Here is a 23,448-nt window from a genome sequence, read left to right on the forward strand (position 1 = left end):
CGGACCGTCAATCGATCTACGGTCCGTAGGTCAGGCCCGTAGACGGGAATCATCAGCCCAGAAATTTCTGTGAAATAAGGATGAATCAACTTCACAAGGGTCATAACTCTAGAATCATAATTCCCTCAACATACAATAGGTTTCAACTTAAATACTCGACCCCAATCATGTCTCACGAAGAACAATAACTTCAACAACAAATTCCATCTTTTCTCAAATCATAGAATAAACTTGGTGTGTGTGAGGGAAAGGATCAACCCACACGAAAACTCACATACCTTGATAGGGATCACCCCCGACGAAAATCCACAATGATCTTGTTGATCTCCTCTTTCTTCTCTTCTTCTTCTTCTCCTTCTCCTTCTTCTCTTCTTCAATCTCAAGAACCCTAACTCTTTCTCTTTCAAAATGGGACAAAAATGATCCAAAGATCATTCTAATACAACAATATGAGCTCAATTAAATGATTTGTGAAAGGACCAAAATGCCCTTAAATTTCCGGACGGATTTCCCTTCCAACTGCCCAACTTCTACAAAGCATAACTCGCTCATACGAACTCGGAATCGAGTAAACTCAGTGGCGTTGGAAAGATTGTTCCAAGGGCTTCGCAACCATAACTGGAAATACTCCTAAATCATCCTGGGATAGGAGTTACGACTACTCAAAGTTGGCCAAAAACTCATTGATTTCCACACTGAGCCAATTTTTTCCAGATTCGTCATTTTTTCCAAAAATGACTATTTCCAAATTTCAAGCTCCTTCTAAGCCACTTCAAATTGTCGGATGTTACATAATATGCACTATTTGAATTAGATGAAATGGTACATAAAATGTATTATCTTTCATAAGCATTGACATAGCTACAAACACTAGATATTGAAAGACGTGAATAAAATGTTGTTGTTAATGAACCTAATCCAAGAGTTGGTGAACTTGCAGGAAGTTTTCAAGAGAAGATGGCTGAAAATGAAATTGAGGAAATGTTAGATCACCTGAGAAGGATCAAGAGTGGAGGTAATCTGGATAGCGTCAAGATTGATGAAATTGAGAGGCTTGAAATGGCACTAAGAGTTTTGAGAACCTTTATAAAGTATCATCATGTTCTTTTTCGTGATTCCATAGTCAAACACAAAAAGAATGCCAAATTGACTATGGCAATGCTTCGCCGGGTATTGGATGGGATTCCAGATGAATGTAAAACTAACCTTAATCTGGAAAGGCTAGAATCACATTTGTTGGAATTCTTGGAACGTGAAGCCATTTTAAATAACGATTATGAGTTGAATGATTTTGATCTGTCGAAATATATGGATTGCCTCGGAAAGAATCTAAATGATGTACTGATGATTTCACTGGAAATGGTTAGGTTTGGCCTTGAAATACACGGATTTATAAAGGAACTAAAAATTGTTCAAAAGAAACTGAGATTTTTGAAATACTTATATGCCACAGAGATAAATGGTTACGTCAACCATGAGAAGTTGGAATGTTTGGAGACTCAAATTCAATTCATGGCTAACAATGTGGGACAACTTTGTCTTTTTACTTTAGGTTATGTTGATGAGGATGAGGATGAGGATGAGGATGAGGATGAGGATGATATCTTGAATAAACCTCCTTATTTATTATTCTTGATTGTGTTAGTGGAGCTGGAAATGAAGAAGATTTTTCTTAGTGAACTAAAGGCTTCAAAGTTTACCCATTCAAGAACTTTCAAGGACAAGAAATTACCAAAAGGAATTTCTTTTCATCTCCACAGTCTACTGATGTATATCAGAAAAAAAAAAGCTCGAGAACTTTCCTGATAATATCTCTGCTCAAAATATTGATGTGGCAATAGAGTTCTTGTTGGTTTTCCTTGAGGCTGATGTGTCAAATCATGTTATTAATGGTAACTGGTTGAATGAGGTTATGGAAAAAGTTGGAGCTATAGCGGGTGATGTTCTATATGTGATCCAAAAGCTTCTTCCTAGCTCTATAAACAAAGATGATACTAGAAAAATAAGTCTTTACTCGATACAGATATTGGAGAAAACTAAAGATCTGAAGGCACAAGTGGAGACTTACTACAAATCCTTAAAATTCACTCCATCTCAGTTCCCTACTGTTGGTGGATTGAACTTTCTGGATTCTCTTATAAGGAAACTGAATGAGATGTCGAAATCTGAATCTGATTTAGGTTTCTTGATGAAACCTCTTTTAGGTAATTTGGAGAAAGAGCTATCTACTCTTATATCCATTTTAGAGAAGGAGCTGTCATCTTTATCATCAATTTTCAGAGATGTCGCAAAGGTGCACCATGAACATAAAATTCCTAAAGATCTTCAGAGACGTACTATCAATTTGGCATATGAAGCTGAGGTTGCCATTGACTCTATTCTTTCACAGTATAATGTTTTTTGGCATATTCTTTGCTCTCTTCCTACAATCTTAAAAGAGATCGAGCAAATTAATGCGAAGGTGACTGAGATGTGGTCAGCAGGCATCACTCTTAATCCTTGCTATGTGGTAGCACCATTTAAACACCTGCCAACTCGACATAGCAATCCAGTGACTGATGAGGAGATAGTGGGTTTTGGGAATGACACAGAAAAAATGATCCAGTATCTGATTAGAGGTACAAATGAGCTAGACATCATCCCAATTGTAGGCATGGGGGGACAAGGGAAAACGACAATTGCTAGAAAGGTGTACAATAGTGACAACATTGTTTCTCATTTTGATGTTCGAGCATGGTGCATCGTTTCCCAAACATATAACCGCAGAACGCCATTACAAGAGATTTTTAGTCAAGTTACTGGTTCCAAGGAAAAGGGAGATAAGGATGACATCCTTGCCGACATGTTGAGGAAAAGTCTAATGGTAAAGAGATATCTCATTGTATTGGATGATATGTGGGATTGTATGGCATGGGATGACTTAAGGCATTGTTTCCCAGACGTTGGAAATAGAAGCAGAATAATAGTAACAACTCGACTTGAAGAATTGGGTAAGCAAGTAAAGTACCGTACTGATCCTTATTCTCTTCCATTCCTCACAACAGAAGAGAGTTGCAAATTACTGCAGAAAAAAGTGTTTCAAAAGGAAGATTGTCCGCCTGAACTACAAGATGTGAGTCGAGCAGTTGCAGAAAAATGCAAACGACTGCCTCTAGTGATTGTCTTGGTAGCTGGAATAATAAAAAAAAAGAAAATGGAAGAATCTTGGTGGAATGAGGTGAAAGATTCTTTATTTGACTATCTTGATTGTGATTCCGAAGAATATAGTCGGGCTACTATGCAGTTGAGTTTTGATAACTTAGTTGATTGTTTAAAGCCTTGTCTTCTTTATATGGGAATGTTTCAGGAGGATGCAAGAATTCCAGTGTCTAAATTGATAAGTTTATGGATAGCGGAAGACTTCGTGGTGAACATTGAATCTGCTGAAGATTACTTGATGGATCTCATTAGCAGTAACGTGGTAATGGTTTCAAAGAAAGAATATAATGGTAAGGTTAAATACTGTCAGGTTCATGATGTAGTGCTTCACTTTTGCTCGGAGAAGAGTAGAGAAGAAAAGTTTCTGCTTGCTGTGAAGGGAAATCTTAGCCAGTTTTTACCTTGTGATTTGAAGGAAAGTCGAGTGAGCTTCATTTTGAGTAAAGAGAATTCCAAGTTTGTATCTCTGGGATTCAAAACACAGAAGCCTTTCCACCAACCATTAAGGTCACTGATGACAATCGGAAAATCTTCTGATGAGATTCCCTTGAGTTCTTGGATTCATAAATTGCGACTTCTTAAGGTCTTGGATTTGAGTTCCCATAAAGTGTATTATTTGTCGTCAGCTACATTGAAACCACTAAATCACCTGAAGTACCTCGCAGTTTGGTCAGAGAAATTCTATTTTCATCCAGAATCAGATCTGCCCCATCTTGAAACTTTAATTGTGAAGACTTGGAGTAATATAGTACTGTTACCAGCGTCTTTTGGGGAAATGGGAAATTTAAGGCATGTTGAGATCGTTGAAGCTAAATTTGATAAGCAGGGGCTTTTTGAAGGATCCTCTAAATTGGAAAGTTTGAGGATATTAAAGAATATTGTTAGCTTTCCAATTGATAGGGTGGATGTGTTATCAAGGAGGTGTCCTAATCTTCAACAACTTCACATCGAATTTCACGGGGGTGATAGTGATTCTGCAGAGTCTTTTTGTCTCACATTGGAGAATCTTACCCAACTTCAAATACTTTGCGTTTCCTTTGAGCGGCCCCACATTGTATCTGGGTTACAATTGCCTTCAAATTTAAAGAAGTTGGTACTAAGAGGGACTGATATAGGAAACCTGATTTCCTTTATTGCGGGACTACCAAGCCTAGAGTATCTCAAATTACAAGATCCCTATTTTCCTCAATCAGAAAAGTGGTGCCTTGGAGATATCAAGTTTCATAAACTCAAGTTGTTGAAACTGGTGAACTTAAAGATCTCAAGGTGGAATACCTCGGAGGAATCCTTTCCCCAGCTCGAAACACTTGTTATAAAAAGGTGTGACCATCTCAAGGAGATCCCTCTTAACTTTGCAGATATTCCAACGCTGAAACAGATTAAGTTGATTAGGTGCCAGAACGAATCACTGAAGGATTCACCTGCGGAGATTAAGAAAGATGTTGAAGAGAATGAAGGAAACGACCGTATTGACCTCCTTATCAAAGTAAGTAGAAACAATCTCCTATGTTTTGTTTTTAAGTATCTACCTGCATCTAACTTGACAACAATATGTATAATACAGAATTATTAGGGTCATCTGGCAGCTGTGAGAGTCAATCATGTGCCTGTAATCACAACAATGGTATATATAGTTTCTTGTTCCTTCTTCTAATTTAATACTTGCTTTAACTTAATTGCTCCATGTTGATCTCAAACTAACGAGGATGTATTTCAATTTGATAATTGTTGCAGCCATGCTCATGCTCAAGTATATTGTGCGCCTAGAGCTGAAATTCCTGCCCTTTTTCTGTATGTTTTGGATGGTCTTTAACTGTGATTTCTTGTTGCCTTTGTTATGCAGCTTTATTATTTTACAACCTGTCAAAACATTGCTTCTTGTTTGTTTTTTGTAATATAATAGTTGTTTCCCTTCATCTTACACCTGCAAAATTCAATAAAGTATACAATTGAAAGCTGGTTGAATACAAGTTTATATACCTCCCTATTATCAATCAATAGAATACTGAATGAAAGTTGTTTTGATAGCTTAGTACTAAATAATTTAGGAGCAATCCATAACATACGTCTCACTTCATAAATAATCATTGAGTACATGTACAAAAGCTATCTATGTTGTTCCGACTCTTCAAAAATGTCACCAAGTTTATATTGGATTTTCCATAGAGGATCGGCACATGTGCAACAATATCTTTGGAGAGTTTGAGCATCAGAAGAAGCCAAATAGATATCACTTGTCAAATCCCTATTCAACTTTCTAGTGTGGACAATGGTGGAGTCTCTGAATTTATCCAAGTTGACGACATGTATACATGTCTCTCACCTTTGACAACATCACCAGAGGTATACGATTCGAGTTCTTTCATGTATTCCGCTGTCAATTTTATGGATAAGGCTCCTACATTTTCGTTGAAGTTTTCAATCTTCGTAGTGCCTGGTATAGGGCATGCATCATCTCCTTGATGAAGAACCCAAGCCAATGCTAACTGTGAAGGGGTGCATCATTTCCTTGCAGCTGTTGTCTCGAAATTCATTTCCAATTAAAGTATTTCAGAAATTACTTGTTATGAAAGTGTTTATCATAAATTGAAGAAGTTCGTAAAATGACATCAATAAAATCGTAAAACAAAGAGAAGCAAAAATGGAAGAGTAGCATAGACTTAACAAGGTGTGTCGCACAAAACATGGACTGATATACCAAGTACAAGTAGTACTTTTGGATAACAACTTGACTCTATAAACTACGATCAATGAAATAGGATTTACCTGAATCATATAATGCAACTACTTCTTAAAAATTAAGAGTGATATGAGTACACTACAAAAATATAACTTTGGAACAAAGATGTCAAACCGTGACTTCAATTGGCAACTGAGTATCGATGCGATGAACATAATACATATGTCATTACCAAAGTGTCAATTTTCTGCTGAATGCTTCTCAAAGTGAGAGAGTCTTTCCATTATATAGAGAAAATAAAGATTACACATCCCTAAAGATCCGATCCGCCATTCCCTACCCCTAAAGATCAGCTATCTATCTCTACAAATCTGCTATTGAATCCCTCTAAATCTGCCTTGCTATCCCTCCAAATCAGCTATTCTATCACAATATTTATTCCTTTGATTCTACAACAAATGTATATGATCATGCTAATTTATATCACTGTATAATTACATTAATATATACAATCATTTAGTTGTCCATCATGCTAACACAAAGTAAGTAGAAACAAACTCATATTTGCTGTTTTTGAGTATCTAATATGCAAACAGTATCTTAATTACTAGTCACGACAACATGGTATTCTTTCAGTTTTTTTTACTTTTTCCTTTATGTTCTTTCTTTTTCAGATAAGATGCTTGATTTCTCTTAATTGCTGCATGTCGATCTCAAACGAACAAGGATGTGTTTGAATTTGACAATTGCTTAGAAAACTGCAGCGAAAGCACTAACAGCATGGACCGAGTTCACTCTTAGCAAATTGTTGTAATCATGCTCAAGCTGGAGTCTATTAGCCAAAACACCCATCCTTGTGACACTATACTGATTACTAAGGTTTTTTTTAGGGAAAATGCATAAGTACACCCCCTTCCTATGCCCAAAATCCCTGAGACACACCTAACCTTTACTAAGGTCCTATTACCCCCGAACTTATTTTATATATAATTTTCTACCCCTTTTCGGCCTATGTGGCACTATCCTTGAAAAAATTGTCAACACGCGATGGGCCCACAAGATAGTGCCACGTAGGCTGAAAAGGGGTAGAAAATTATATATAAAATAAGTTCAAGGGGGTAATAGGACCTTAGTAAAGGTTAGGTGTGTCTCTGAGATTTCGGGCATAGGTTAGGGGGGTACTTATGCATTTTCCCTTTTTTTTATTGTTCGACTTAGACGATTCATTCCTGATGGGAAGGGAAGATTTTTTTGCCTTGTTCCTTTATTTTCCTATATGTTTCAGATGGTCTTCCACTGTGATTTCATGATGCCCTCTATAAATATCATCACTTGCTTTTGTAACTTGGTGGTTGTTTTCCCCTTTTATTTTCTATAACTAGTTTCAGGACGTGTGTTGCACATGTACTCCCCAGAAAATTTTTCGAACTAAGACTCAAACCGTTCTTCATAGTGAGTGAGATTTTTGCAAGGAATTTGAAAGTTCTCGAGTGTTAAGGTCACTATATGTAGCACCTTAAGTTCCAAGAAGAATCGAAGAGAAAAGCATTCAAGTCATTCCTAAGTTTTTCTTAAGTTTTGGGCAACTTCAAATGACTATAAATTTTAGTACAGAATGAGTTAGGAGACCCATAAGATGTTAAATTAAAGCCCTTCGAGTCCTCTTTCTAACGCCACCGAGTTTGATCAATTCCGAGCTCTGAGTAAAAAGTTATGACGATTTACTAACGTCGCACAAATCTAGTGAGGACAATGGTGGAGTCTCTGAATTTATCCAAGTTGACGACATGTATGCATGTCTCTCACCTTTGACAACATCACCAGAGGTACACGATTCGAGTTCTTTCATGTCTTCCATTGTCAATTTTACAGATAAGGCTCCTATGTTTTCGTTGAAGTTTTCAATCTTCGTAGTGCCTGATATATATAGGGCATACATCATCTCCTTGATGAAGAACCCATGCCAATGCTAATTGTGAAGGGGTGCAATTAGATTGATTTTCTCAAATACTTGCTTTATGCTCAAAATTCTCTGGCTTGAACCTAGGGAAATTCTACAAAGTAAATCAGCAAAATAATAAATTAATGTTGCTTTTAATTTATCTCTCTTCTTATCATTACTACAATTTATTGCTTTTTCATCTCCCCTCATCATTACTATAATTTAATATATTTTTTTAAATTAGATTTTTTACCCTCTATATTTTAATAATTTTTTTAAATGAAAAATCTTATTTACTACCCTCTTTATTATCATAACTAGTTAACATGTTCGCGCTTCGCGCGATCATAACAAATATTTTTAAGACAATTTCTTTTATAAATTAGCACATACTAAAAAAAGAAGAAATATGATCAATACTTTGGTAAAAGCTTTAAAATGTTTATGATAATTGTTTCAATTTATAAGATACTATTTTCGTATTATTTTGTAGGGGTGAAAAGAATATGTTTAATATTTTGAAAAAAAAAATGCTAACTTAATTTTCTGCTTAATTTTTTATTTGTCGTGGATCATCAAATGAAACGTAAATAATCTTTCCTCCTCGTTTTTTAAAAGTAGGAATGCTTATTTTATATAAGGAACTACTGAACTTAGACCCTTTTAGATATAATTCTTCAATATGATTTGTTTAACAAAAATATACTTGTTAGGTACGTAATCTTTCATAAAATTCTTTATTTTTAAAAAAAGATTGTGCAAGTTAAAATATGAAAAATAACAAAAAGCATGTCAATAGTAATACAAAGGAAAGAACGACTAACTATTTTCTAATCAAATAAAATATAAATATAAAAAATCATAATAATTAAATTGAAAAGCAATCAATATTAATATTTCAACAAACAACTCGATACAAAATATATCATCATTTTTATTTGTTTTAATTATCAAAGAATAATTATACAAATAATAAATAGTGAATATTTTAACTTTTGAGGAGTTACAAAACTCACTAAATATATAATTATTTAGAGAAAATCACAATTTAAATAATGACAAAAAAAGGCAAAGAATGGGAGAAAAAGAATAAGTAGGACTTTTAGTATATAAGAGTTCCTGCTATCGTTTGTTTTTATATCATATCGAAATTATTTATAATTTTTTTCGTCTTCACACAAATAATAAAAAAAGTTTATCTTTATTTACACAATATATTTCACTAAAATAATACTTCAATTCATTTTAGTGTGTATTTTGTATGTTTTGTTGAGGTCATTTATTTAATTACTAAAAAGTTAGAAAATAGAAAAATATATTTCATTATTTTAGTACAAACTTTAAAAATCTCAAGTTTTAATAAATAATACTCACTCCCTCTATTTCAAAATAAGTGAATTGTTCCAAGTTTAAGAGAGATGTTGAAAAATTCTTCCATTTTTGCCCTCATTTACAATGTTAAATAATTATAAAAGAAATGACTTTTTAAATACAAAATGTGTACATAACGTCATCAGGAAAATAAATTATTTATTTTAAAGTTATTTAGAGCGCATAGATAAATGACTTAATTTTGAGTAATTTTAATATATGACGTAAATGAAAGAAAAATGGAAAGACGTCTTAAAAAAAGAGAGAAAGAATTAAGTAAAAGGAAATTGAGGAGACATGTTATTTTAGAAAAAAATATAAATAGATAAAAAAAATTATAAGTCATGAGATGGATCAACCCTTTAATAAAAAGAACGCAACATAGTAGTATTTCCTATTAATTTTAAACAAAATTAGAGTATGTCTTGTTACCAAAAGCTTACAACCACAAATAAAGAAAAAAACATATGCTCCCATGAAAATGTTCTACGTGTAAATCTTGAATAGCTGATGTGCAAATGATAGACTAAAATCTAAATCTATTATATGTTGGGAAAACTAAATGTAGAGGTGATGAAAAGAATCGTAGAAAGGAGTTGAGGAGATATGTCATTATTTAAGTAGAAAAAAGTGAATAAACTAAGGTTTTTGTAATTTATGAGATATAATTAGCTGTAATAAATATTATATTTTTTTTTAGTTATCAAACAAATTAATTAATGAAGAGAGTAAATCATTTTTTGAGTTTCATAATCAACTTAAACAAATATCAATTTTCTCTAAAACTTAAGAAAATATGTTCATTGTAATTAGATATTGGCAGAACAAACTTGGTTCATTTTGAAAAATTTCACTAAATTAGAAGAATTAAATGTTTTGTGAAATTTGAATCCAACAATAATATATATCGACTAATTTTACACAAGTGTTAACAAATAAGAAACAAAAACTTAATGGAGGGGAACTCATCTCCTTTTTAGTTAATTCAAAATCCACAAAAGAAAAAAATTTGTTATATCATCTAAATTAGAATGAAAAAAAGCAGATAATGCTAAACAAAAGATGATAGAATCTTGATTGAGAAATTATGTCATATTAACATGTTATATACATAATATATATCGATATAAAATATGAATTGTATATGCAAAAGACAAAAGTTTATATAATGAAAGTATCAATTAAAGTTTTCTTTAAGCAACAAAATTATAATATGTGGAAGATCATGTTGCCCTTGATACAAAAAGTGTGCTTTGTAATATAATCTTGTTCTTGAAGGGTACATATCTTGATGGATAAATAATTAATTGAAAAATTATATAAGCAACAATAAGTGCATCTATATATTTGTAAATTATTGAAACTTCTACTTTTTCAAATTTTACTCTTTCCAACTCTTGATGAATCTCCCACCGTCATTAAACTTTCTTCATTTTGATGACTTGTAGCGAATTAATTTTTGAATCTCTTTTGGCGAATCTTACACCGCCTTCAAACTTTCTTCTTCATCTTGATAAACTTTTGCTTGGCAATTGTAACACAAGAAGAAATTCTAAAACATATATCTATAATCTTCATAAAAGCTGAAAAACAAAAAAAATATATTAACAATATGAAGTTGGAGAAAATATAAATGGACATGCAACAACACCATAGATGATTGTTATTTATAGATGAGAATTAAGTAGAAGGAAGTTGAGGAGACGTATTATTTAATTTGAGAATTCAAATAGGTAGAGGTTTTTTTGTAACTTTCATGTGATATAATTATATGTAATGAATATGATTGATTTTTTTAATTTTTTAATGATTGATTAATGAAAAAAATGAATGGAAAAACTCAAAAAAGGAAGAAAAAAGATAAATAGCTTTCTAGACCATTGAGAGGTGTCACATCACCTTGTTTAGATCTTTATTATATATATAGATTTTTGTAATTAACTAAGTAATACAACCTTTTATATAAATTAAATAATAAAAATAAAATATTAAAAAAATATTTTTTCGTAATTGTAATTAGAAGAAGGACAAAAAATTAATTTTTTTTTATTAATAATAGAAATTAGAGAGGTATGAATTACGAATAATTATTCCTTGTAAGTTGGCATGTGAAGAGTCTTTGTTGTAAATGTTTTTTCATTAATATAATATTTATTGTAATAAATTAAATAATTGACTTTTACAATAAAATAAGTAATTTAAATAAAAAGAAAGGCCAAAAAAATGAGAAAAAAGATAAATACATATGAAGATCATAGAGAGGTGCCACATCACCTTGTCTATGTTTCTCCTTTATATTATATTAAGTTAAGATTTATAATTATTATTGAAGAAAAATTTCTTCTTTAAAGTTTTTTTTTTATGGATCTATAAAATCAGTAAAAATAATAATTCAAATACCTTAATTGTCTCTCTCCTCACATTACTACAAATTTTTTTCTTAAACTTTTTTTTTTTTACCTTCTATTTTAAAAAAAAAAAGATTCTAAAAATAATAATATTATTCATTTCTCTTCCTTATTATCATAATTTATTATTATGCTTAATTTTGTAACTATTCTCTTTTACTCTTCTAAAACGTTGTAGAATTTATAATTTTAATTTTAATTCAAATGTAGTAATTTCACATTTTGTTTGTCAAAGTAATATCCTAACTTAGATTTTTTTTTTATCGTGATTTACTAAATTCATATTTGATTTACAAATTGAAAGAAAAGGAATTGAGAAACTATGATTATCTTAATGCTTTGAAGGCACATGATAACTTAAAAAGATGTGATTATTTTTCTCATCTCAAAATAATTAATATATTTTGTATGCATATGCTATAATAATAAACCTTTTTTTAAAAAAAAAAAAATTATAAAAAGGATTCAACTTTATTGCTATTGGCATTCTGATAAAGTTTGTTTAGAAAACTTTTCTCAAATTTGTTATATGCATTTTGATAAAGTATATAGTGCCTCAAATAATTAGTTTCTTTAAATACTTTATATTATTTGTGTAATTGGGGTTGTACATCTCTCAATCTATTCTTTTTTTTATATAAAAATAATAAAAAATTATTTATCTCTCTTCTTTATTACCCTAATTAATTATTCTTATTCACAAAAAAACTCTTTTTTCTTAACTGTTATTATTCACAAAATTTCTCTTTTTTAAAAAATAAAATAAATATATTCTCTTGATCCGTAAAAATAAGATATCTCTTGATTTTTAAATATTTTTATCCTTTATATTTTATGTTAAAAAAAACTCAAAAGAAGTTATCCTTTTTCTCCTTTTCATGATTTTTAAAGATTTTTCTTATTTATATTTTATGTTTAAAAACTCAAAAAAAGTTATAAATAGTATCTAATTTGATATATTTTTAACATAATTATAGTATTCACCTTATATTATGATTATAATAAATATGTTTACCTTATTGATCTCTCTTCTTACCTTTACTATAATTTATTGCTTTCATCTCCTCATCATTACCTATAATTTAATATTTTTTCTTAAATTAGTCTTTTTACCTTCTATTTTTATAAATTTTTAAAAGAGAAAATCTTATTTATCTCTCCTCCTTATTATCATAATTTACTATTATTATTGAAATTTGTTTTCTTCTTTAATTTTTTTTTCTTTTATTCTATAAAATAAATGAAATAAAATTCAAATATCATATATGTCTCTCTCCCCAATCCCCATATTACTACAATTTATCGCTTTTTCTTAAATTTCTCTCTCTAATATATATTTTAAAAAGATTCTAAAAAATAATAATATTATTCATTTCTCTTCCTTATTATCGTAATTTATTATTATGCATGGAATTTCTATTTTTTCTCAATTTTATTTCTTTTTATCTATAATATTTGTCAAAAAATTATCTATTTAACCAAGAATCATTATTAATTTTTTCCTCTTATTCTTGACTTTTAAAATATTTTTTCTTATTTATGTGTTATGTTAAAAAAATTCAAATTCAAAAAAATTATAAAAAATATTATCTAATTTACTTTTTAATATAGTTGTGCTCACATTTATAATATGATATTACATTTCAAATAATAATAATATATATATTTATATATACACACACACATACACTTTGAAAGTTCAATATATATATTTATATAACTTTTTTTTCTATTTAAAATGCTATATAATAAAGAAGAAAGAGAGAGAAGTAGTTAAAGAAAAATAAATAAAAAGTAACGGTTTTACATTTTTTTCCTTTCATGTGTTTATTTTTATTGTAGTTACTTCAAAAAAAAAAATTCTTTCCTTTTTCTTCTTTACCTTCCTTTTACTTTTTACTCAATTCACTACTATACATCTTCTTCCTTTTATTTTGCTATTTCCTGCCTCATCTCCTTATATTTTTTTTCTAATTATATCACACTAAATTTATTCTTTACTATTAGAAAAGATTCACTACTATCTTCTTCCTTTTATCTTGCTATTTCCTGCCTCATCTCCTTATTTTTTTTGTAATTATATCACACTAAATTTATTCTTTACTATTAGAAAAGAAAATCAAAAAAATATTTTTCTTATAACTTTTCATTTGTGAAAAAGAAAAAGAATAGAATTAGAGAACTAATACTTCATGGTGGCATCATTTTTACGGTTTACAAATTGAATGTTAGAGGACATTTTGATGTCTTTCGATCTTTGGTATATTGAATTCCTAAATAGGATTTCATTGTACAATTTTGATAGATCTGTTGATATAATTCTTGTTGGCATAAAATGATTAAATTTGCACAGGTATATTCTAATGAATTCATTTATATAAACAAATCAAATTTTTAATTTACCTGAAATAGTAAATCTTCTTGTGGAATGATTCTTCATTTTTCTCAATTTACCTCCATATTTGAGGTAGTAAAACTTTTCAAAAATTCAATTTACCTGACGTAGTATATCTTCTATTGCAATAATTTTTTTCCATTTTGTCAACTTACTTTTAGATTATGTGCTCTCATGTGTAATTTCATTTGTATAAACAAATAAAAAAACTTGATTTACATGAGGTAGTAAAACTTTTTTCTTTTTGACAATAATTTTTGAATTTTGTTGGTTACTTTAAGTTTATGTGCTCTCCTATTTTATAATTTATAATTTTTAATTGATTGATTGTACTAAGTTCTTGACAATCGTTACAACTCTTAATTCTCCATTACAACAATAAAAATATCATTTTTATTAAAACTTTTCATTATCCTCTTTAAGAAATATCATTTATGTTAGATGTATTTAGTAGATTATTATATTAAGAAATGACTAAAAGAGTTCAAAAAATTGAGAAAAAAATAAAAATAAAATGGTGGCCATATAGGCATGCCACATCAACTTTTCTAGATTCAGCTTCATATATATATATAGAGTTTATTGGTGCATGCAGCAACTCCCAAGCCGTTGGTGGCTTAAGTGTCCCTTTATTTTCATTCTTTATTCCTCCATTATACCTTGTAACATATGTAACTCCTAAGGTTATTATCTTCACTATTTAGTACCCCCATTATCTTCCTATTTATTCCTAGGAAGACTTCTTCTACTATAAATAGTGGTGATCTTCATTTGTTTTACATATAAGAAAATATAGAGTGCATAAAGTTTGTTAAAAAAAGAGAGTTCTTATTAGTTGAAGGGATGTGTTTTTTTTGTGGAGCTTTGGACTAAACTCTTGTCCATAGTTGTTGAGTTATCTTTTGTGAATAGGTTGTTGTATCCTGGAGGGGACAAGTAAAGAAGGACTACTGCTGGACCAGTGAAAACATTTGCTGCGTGGGCTTGAATCTCCTTAAAGAGAGCGAGATATCCGCACCTCAGCTTGAAGAGATTTATTTCTTCATTTTTATTTTCAATTGTAATCTTGTAATTCTGTTATTTTGTAATTTTTCACTAAGAACTTTAAGTTTTCACTAACAATGAATAATTAGTTTATGCTCTGTTGAACCAATTAAAGAAGTGTTTTATTTTTGTTTTCCTCTTTAAATTTATTTATTTTTAAAAAGAGTGATCAACAGCAGATGGCTGGTTATATGTCTTTATAGATACAAATTTGGGGTAGGGAGTTGAACCCTCATAACTGAGCGATTAATCCTGCTATCCTTCCACACACACTTTTTTAGATTAATCACTGGGAATGCATTAGTTGTTTCTCTGTACTAATAATTAGTAGAGAAAAAGCTCAAATATGTCATTCAATTTTGTGGAAAAAAAACCTTATTTAATAGTTTGGCTCAATAATGTCATTGTCTTTATATAAATGACCCATTATGCCATTGATTTTTAACGGTCAGAATTCATGGTTTTGAAACACTATTTTTTCCATATGGCCTCTTATTAGAGGTCCATGTCACCAAAATTAAATTGATTGAAAAATAAGTTCAAATATGCCATTAAACTATGACAAGATATTCGTCTATGTCATTCATTAATAGTTGGATTCAACCATATTTCTTGTCAATTGATCAATCTAAGGGTTTGGGGATAAATAAAAAGGGAAATAGGTTAGGGTGGGTCCAGTGTGATGTTATGAGTCAGGTTTTAATTTCAAATTTAATTAAATTAGGTGGTTTATTTTTGCATGTGGACCTCTAATAAGAGGCCACATGAAAAAAATAATTTTGCGAAATCATCAAATCTGGCCGTTAAAAAAGTAGCACGAATGGGTCCTTTCTATAGCGACAATGGAATGGTTGAGCCCAATTATTAACAAATGGTATATATGAACCTTTTTCCAAAGTTTGATGGCATATTCGAACTTTTTTGATCAGTTTAATTTTAGTGATGTGGACCTGTAATAAGAGGAAAGAAGAGTTTTGCTAAGCGTCAAACCTGTATGTTAAAAAATAATGGCACGAATGAACCCTTTCTCTAATGCAGTGGCATGATTGAGTCAGCCAACTATTAACGGGTGGCATAAACGAGTCTTTTTTCCAAAGTTCGATGGCATAGTTGAACTCTTTTACATTACTGTTAATTCTTTGTTTTTTTTTTAAAATAAATTAATATGACCACATGGGTCAGGCTTTTATTGAATTAATAAAAACAACTACAACTTCCTAGAAAGCTAACAGTAAAGAAGAAACAAAAAGAAAAAATAAATATCTGGAAAGTCTTTGGAGATGGGTCTCATTTCTGCTTAGGATTTGCAAGGATGTGGATCCATATTTTGAGAGTATTTGGGATGATGTACTATTTCAAGACGTCTTCTTCGTTGTCGGTGTTGTTGTAGGACATCAGCCTAGTTCCAAATCTTTGAACATCGATTGGGAAATCCACTAGCTTCTGCTAAGCTGGTAACTCCTCTTGACTTGTACTGAACATTTTTAATCACCATTTTCAGATGTATAATGACCGACTTTGTTCTTGTTGTATTTCCTCTTGATCTAGCCCCCATTTGTTGCTTGGTCTTGTTTAGGACTGTGTAATCTTTCTAGTTTCTGATTCTGAGGATTGGAATTTGTGATTTATCCGAATTCAATATCTTCCGTCCTTTGGTGGGGAGATCTTGAAAACTGTGGTAATGGACTGGGTTATCTTGTTCAAGTGCAATGCTTGTAATATAGTCACCTAACTGATTTGCTTCTCTGTATGTGTGTGTAATTTCCATCTGTAGTTGTTGCATTGTATTCTTTATTTCTTCCACCTGTTGTACTAATTCCCATGGCACTTTCCACACTTCCTGGATGATGTTCTTTAGTATTAAAGAATCTCATGTTTCTATTCTTGCATTATGTATATCTCTTGATAAACAACAATGCACTGCCTTTTGTGCTACTATGGTTTCTACAATCATATTGGTGTTTTCCCCTATTTGTCCTGCCTCTGCATACAATAGATCTCCTCTATCATTCCTTAGGCAGAACCCGTAAGAGCTCAATCCTGGATTCCCTTTGCTTGCTCCATCAGTATTTATCTTTATTCTGCCTGTTTCTGGTTTCTTCCAATGTGTCAAACAATGATATAGTCTTGGTCTGTAATTACTTAGCACTTGTATCATTGATGGCCAATCTTTTGGAACAGAGGAGATACCATTCTATTATATGTAGTATCTCCTCCATGCTTCCTATAATTCCTTCTCTTCCATAATGATTGCTGGGATGGCTTTGAAAATGCTGTGGGGGTTGATTAGTTGTCCACCACTTACGTATGACTTGTTGCAGTTGCAATCCTTCAATGTTATAACCTGCACAAGAAGAAAACTGTCTCCATAGCTTAGTAGCTATTGGAGATGTTAGAAAAATATGTGACATGGTTTCTATTTTATGATCCTCACAACACCAACATCTTGATACCACACTAATTTTCATCCTTTTTAGATTATCGTCAGTAGGTATTCTTCCTTTCCATGCTCTCCATAAAAAGAAATTAATCTTTATAGGCAACCCTTTAGTCCATATATAGTCCTGTATTTTCTCCTTCTTCCGTCTTAATTCATTCCATGCTGATTTGACTGTGAACTTTCCATTTGAATTTCCCATCCACCATGATGTGTCATTATCTACATTGACTAGTTGTGGGCTGATGTTATCAAGTATATGCTGCACCATATCTACTGATAAGACTTCCTGTAGTTTCTGCACATTCCAATAGCCATTTGTAATGAATTGTTTCACTTCTACCTCCTCATCCAATACATTTTCATTGTCCACGAAATGAAGGCCCCTGCTTAGTCCAATTATCAAACCAGAAGCTAGAATTTCCAGCCTTAAGTTGCCACCAAATCAAATGTTCTAGTTCTTCTCTAACTTCCACCATCTTTTTCCAAACAGGTGAACTACCTTTTGCTTGAGCTATGACAGGGTGAAGTTTCTTGTTGTATTTGTTTACCATATCAGCACTCTATAGTGATCTAGTTGTCCTTAGATTCCACCATAGTTTTCCAAACAATGCCTTTGATGTATCATGTAGTGATCTAAACCCTAAGCCTCCTTCAATTCTAGGTAAACACATAGCTTCCCAGGTAACCCAATGTTTTCTTTTCGGACTTGATGTATTACCCCAGAAGAAAGTTGCAAAATTTTTATGAATATGTTCTATAACTCTTTTAGGGGGATTCATGGCTGATAGGAGATATACAGGTATCGACTGCAAAACATGTGATATCAAAATATATCTTCCTCCAAAATATAAGAGTTTATTTTGCCAAGACATCATCCTTTTCATAACTTTCTTCACCAGATCTTCAAAAAATACTATCTTCTTCCTACCATAGAAAATCAGGCATCCAAGGTAAGTAAAAGGAAAAGTCCCCTTTCTCATGCCAGTTTTTCTTCTATCTTCTTTAACATTACTGTTAACTCAAACACAATTTTAAAGAATTTTTATGTGATTTTTTAATAGTTCATACTCATCATCATGGGGTGCACATACAACACGTGTGCCTAAATACTAGTATATTATAATACCTAAGTGTTAGTTAAAGCAAGTATTGTGAACATAAAAGCTACGACAATTGTAAAGAAAATGATTCCCTTTTATAAGTGAGGAAAAAAAATTTCCCCCTTTTAGATGAAACTTGTTTTAATTTCTCGACTTGTATCACAGTTTAGACACACATTAGATGCTCATGAGATCTAAAAATAAGCAATGATAATGACCATCTTGTCAGAGCCAAGCTTTTGGGATATGCCTCGTCGAGCTCAAAAGTGTAGTGAACTTGTGTTATGTATTTGTAACTTTTTTTTTTACTTTCTTCTCCTATTTGGGTTATTCCTATGTGTAATTTCAACTAAGATTCTTGCCAGCCTAAATTCTTGTCAATCCTTTTCTTTGACCTGCTCTTATCGGTCCGCCCTCCATCATTAGCATCACACATTGATATTAGTCTTCTTTTGTCTAAAGAAAATGACTAGTAGTTGAGTGACCATATGAAAGTGAGTGAAATGTGATTATCTGTGATAATATGCACCATTTGTTAGATGAAAATGGTACATAAAATATACTATCTTTCTCAAGCATCGACATATATAGCTACAAACACTAGGTATGAAAGACATGAATAAAAATGTTGTTAAATAAACCTAATTCCAAGAGTTGGTGAACTTGCAGGAATTTTTCAAGAGAAGATGGCTGAAAATGAAATTGAGGAAATGTTAAATCACCTAAGAAGGATCAAGAGTGGAGGTAATCTGGATAGCGCCAAGATTGATGAAATTAAGGGACTTGAAATGACGCTAAGAGTTTTGAGAACCGTTATAAAGTATCATCATGTTCTTTTTCGTGATTCCTTTGTCAAACACAAAAAGAATGCCAAATCGACTATGGCAATGCTTCACCAGGTATTGTATGGGATTCCAGATGAATGTAAAACTAACCTTAATCTGGAAAGGCTAGAATCACATTTGTTGGAATTCGTGGAACGTGATACCATTTTAAATAATAATTATGAGTTGAATGATCGTGATCTGTCAGAATGTATGGATTGCCTCGAAAAGAATCTAAATGATGTACTGATACTCTTCCTGGAAAGTGCTAGGTCTGACCCTCCTGAAGAAAACCATGAAATACACAGATTTTTAAAGGAACTGAAAGTTGTTCAAAAGAAACTGAGATTTTTGACATATTTATATGCCACAGAGATAAATGGTTACGTCAACCATGAGAAGCTGGAATGTTTGGATACTCGAATTCAGTTCATGGCTAACAATGTGGGACATTTTTGTCTTGCTTTTTCTGATGTTGTAAATGATATTGATGACTATGAGGATGAGGATGTGTATAATGATATCTTCAATAGACCTCCTTATCTATTAGTCTTGATTGTGTTAGTGGAGCTGGAAATGAAGAAGATTTTTCTCAATGAACTAAAGGCCTCAAAGTTTACTCATTCAAGAACTTTCAAGGACAAGAAATTACCGAAAGGATTTTCTCATCATCTCCACAAACTGTTGACGTATCTCAGAAAAGAAAAGCTCGAGAACTTTCCTGATGATGTCTCTGCTCAAAATATTGATGTGGCAATAGAGTTCTTGTTGGTTTTCCTTGATGCTGATTTGTCAAATCATGTTATTAATGGTAACTGGTTGAAGGAGGTTATGGAAAAAGTTGTAGCTATAGCGGGTGATGTTCTATATGTGATCCAAAAGCTTCTTCCTAGCTCTATAAACAGAGATGACACTAGCAAAATAAGTCTTTGCTCATTACGGATATTGGAGAAAACTGAAGATGTGAAGGCACAAGTGGAGACTTACTACAAATCCTTGAAATTTACTCCATCTCAGTTCTCCACCTTTTGTGGATTGAGCTTTCTGGATTCTCTTTTAAGGAAACTGAATGAGATGTCCAAATCTAAATCTGATTTAGATTTCTTGATGAAACCTCTTTTTGGTAATTTGGAGAAAGAGCTATCAACTCATATATCCATTTTAGAGAAGGAGCTGTCATCTTATCATCCATTTTCAGAGATTTCGCAAAGGTGCACCATGAACATAAAATTCCTAAAGTTCTTCATAGACGTACCATCAGTTTGGCATATGAATCTGAGGTTGCCATTGACTCTATTCTTTCTCAGTATAATGTTTTTTTGCATATTTTTTGCTCACTTCCTTCAATCTTAAAAGAGATCAAGAAAATTAATGCGGAGGTGACTGAGATGTGGTCAGCAGACGTTGCTCTTAAGCCTTGCTATGTGGTAGCACCATTTAAACACTTGCCAACTCGACATAGCAATCTAGTGACTGATGAGGAGATAGTGGGTTTTGGGAATGACACAGAAAAAATGGTTCTGTATCTGATTAGAGGTACAAATGAGCTAGACGTCGTCCCAATTGTAGGCATGGGGGGACAAGGGAAAACGACAATTGCTAGAAAGGTGTACAATAGTGACAACATTGTTTCTCATTTTGATGTTCGAGCATGGTGCATCATTTCCCAAACATATAACCGGAGAACGCTATTACAAGAGATTTTTAGTCAAGTTAGCGGTTCCAAGGACAAGGGGGATAAGGATGACATCCTTGCTGACGAGTTGAGGAAAATCTTAATGGGCAAGAGATATCTCATTGTATTGGATGATATGTGGGATTGTATGGCATGGGATGACTTAAGGTTTTCTTTTCCAGACGTTGGAAATAGAAGCAGAATAGTAGTAACAACTCGACTTGAGAAAGTGGGTGAGCAAGTCAAGTACCATACTGATCCTTATTCTCTTCCATTCCTCACAACAGAAGAGAGTTGCCAATTGTTGCAGAGAAAAGTATTTCAGCAGGAAGGTTGCCCACCTGAACTACAATATGTGAGTCTAGAAATTGCAAAAAAATGCAAAGGATTGCCTCTTGTGGTTGTCTTGGTAGCAGGAGTAATCAAAAAAAGAAAATCGGAAGAATCTTGGTGGAATGAGGTTAAGGATGCTTTATTTGACTATCTTGATAGTGAGTCAGAAGAATATACTTGCGCGACTATGCAGTTGAGTTTTGATAACTTAGCAGATTGTTTAAAGCCTTGTCTTCTTTATATGGGGATGTTTCAGGAGGATGCAATAATTCCAGTATCTAAATTAATAAGTCTATGGGTTGCAGAAGGATTCGTGCAAAACAGTGAATCTGCTGAATATTACTTGATGGATCTCATTAACAGTAACGTGGTAATGGTTTCAAAGAGTAGTTATAATGGAAAAGTGAAACACTGTCAGGTTCATGATGTAGTGCATCACTTTTGCTTGGAGGAGAGTAGAAAAGAAAAGTTTATGCTGGCAGTGAAGGGGAATGTTGTCCAGTTTCAACCTTTGGATTGGAATGGAAGTAGAGTGAGCTTTAGTTTCAGTGAAAAGCTTTCCAAGTCTACATCTCTGAGATCCAAAACACAGAAGCCTTTCCACCAACACTTGAGGTCACTGATAATCGGAGAATATTATGATGGGTTTCCCTTTAGGTCTAGGATTCATACATTGCGACTTCTTAAGGTCTTGGATTTGAGTTCCAATAAAGTGAGTTATTTGTCGACAGCTACATTGAAACCACTGAATCACCTGAAGTACCTTGCAGTTTTGGCAAACGTATTCTATTTCGATCCAGAATCATGTCTGCCCCATCTTGAAACTTTAATGGTGAATAGTGATAATTTGGATTATATAGTACTGTTACCAGCGTCTTTTTGGGAAATGGAAAAATTAAGGCATGTTGATATTTTTAGTGCTGAATTTGATTTGGAAGAGGATAAGCAGGGGCTATCCTCTAAATTGGAAAATTTGAGGATATTAAAGAACATTCTTAGATTTCCAATTGATAGGATGGATGTGTTATCAAGGAGGTGTCCTAATCTTCAACAACTTCACATCGAATTTTACGGGGGTGATAGTGATTCTGCAGAGTCTTTTTGTCTCTCATTTGAGAATCTTACCCAGCTTCAATATCTTTTCCTTTACATTGAGAGGCCCAACATTGTATCTGGGTTACAATTGCCTTCAAATTTAAAGAAGTTGGTACTATGTGAGACTGATATAGAAAACCTAGGTTCCTTCATTCCGGGACTACCAAGCCTGGAGTATCTCCAATTATTGGACCCGGATAAATTTGTTCAAAACAGAGATTGGTGCCTTGGAGATATCACGTTCCATAACCTTAAGTGCTTGAAACTGTCGCGCTTAGATATCTCAAGGTGGGATGCCTCGGAAGAATCCTTTCCCCAGCTCGAAACACTTGTCATAAAAAGTTGTCACCACCTCAAGGAGATCCCCCTTAGCTTTGCAGATATTCCAACACTGAAGCAGATTAAGTTGATTAGGTGCGAGAACGAATCTCTGAAGGATTCAGCTGCGGAGATTAAGAAAGATGTTGAAGAGAATGAAGGAAACGACCGTATTGACCTCATTATCAAAGTAAGTAGAAACAAACTCCTAAATATGTTCTGTTTTTGAGTATCTAATGTTCAAACAATATGTTCAATACAGGATTGCTGAATCAAGTATGTGCCTGTAACCACAACAATGGTATTGTTTCAGTTCTTTTTAAATTGATGCTTGTTTTCCCTTAATTGCTCTTAAACTCACGAGGATTTGTTTGAATTTGACTACTGCAGCAAGTTCATGACGGCTTGCGTCCACACATTATCCCGCACAATGAAACGTTTGCCTTCTCTGTCAATGGATTCACATACTATTTTTGGCAATTCCTTCACATCCATGTCTTGATATTCTGAAGTGAGCAAGTTTCTTCAAGTCTTTTAGAGTACTAAGAAAGACCCCATTTAGTTTGTATTACGGGCCTACGTTCAGGAAAAACTCAAGGGAAACCTGAACATCTTTAGAGATTTT

At 32.3% G+C, this 23,448-nt stretch overlaps 2 pseudogenes; both read left to right on the forward strand.

Annotated features, from left to right (window-relative positions):
* The first annotated feature begins 957 nt into the window (after positions 1–957).
* On the forward strand, positions 958–4,771 carry LOC125834906 (putative late blight resistance protein homolog R1A-3; annotated as a pseudogene).
* Positions 4,772–19,264: 14,493 nt separating this feature from the next.
* Positions 19,265–23,052, forward strand: LOC125834871 (putative late blight resistance protein homolog R1A-3; annotated as a pseudogene).
* Positions 23,053–23,448: the final 396 nt, after the last annotated feature.

Source organism: Solanum verrucosum, unplaced genomic scaffold, assembly GCF_900185275.1.
Source record: "Solanum verrucosum unplaced genomic scaffold, falcon-dt-bn FXZP01000184.1, whole genome shotgun sequence".
Lineage (NCBI taxonomy): Eukaryota > Viridiplantae > Streptophyta > Magnoliopsida > Solanales > Solanaceae > Solanum > Solanum verrucosum.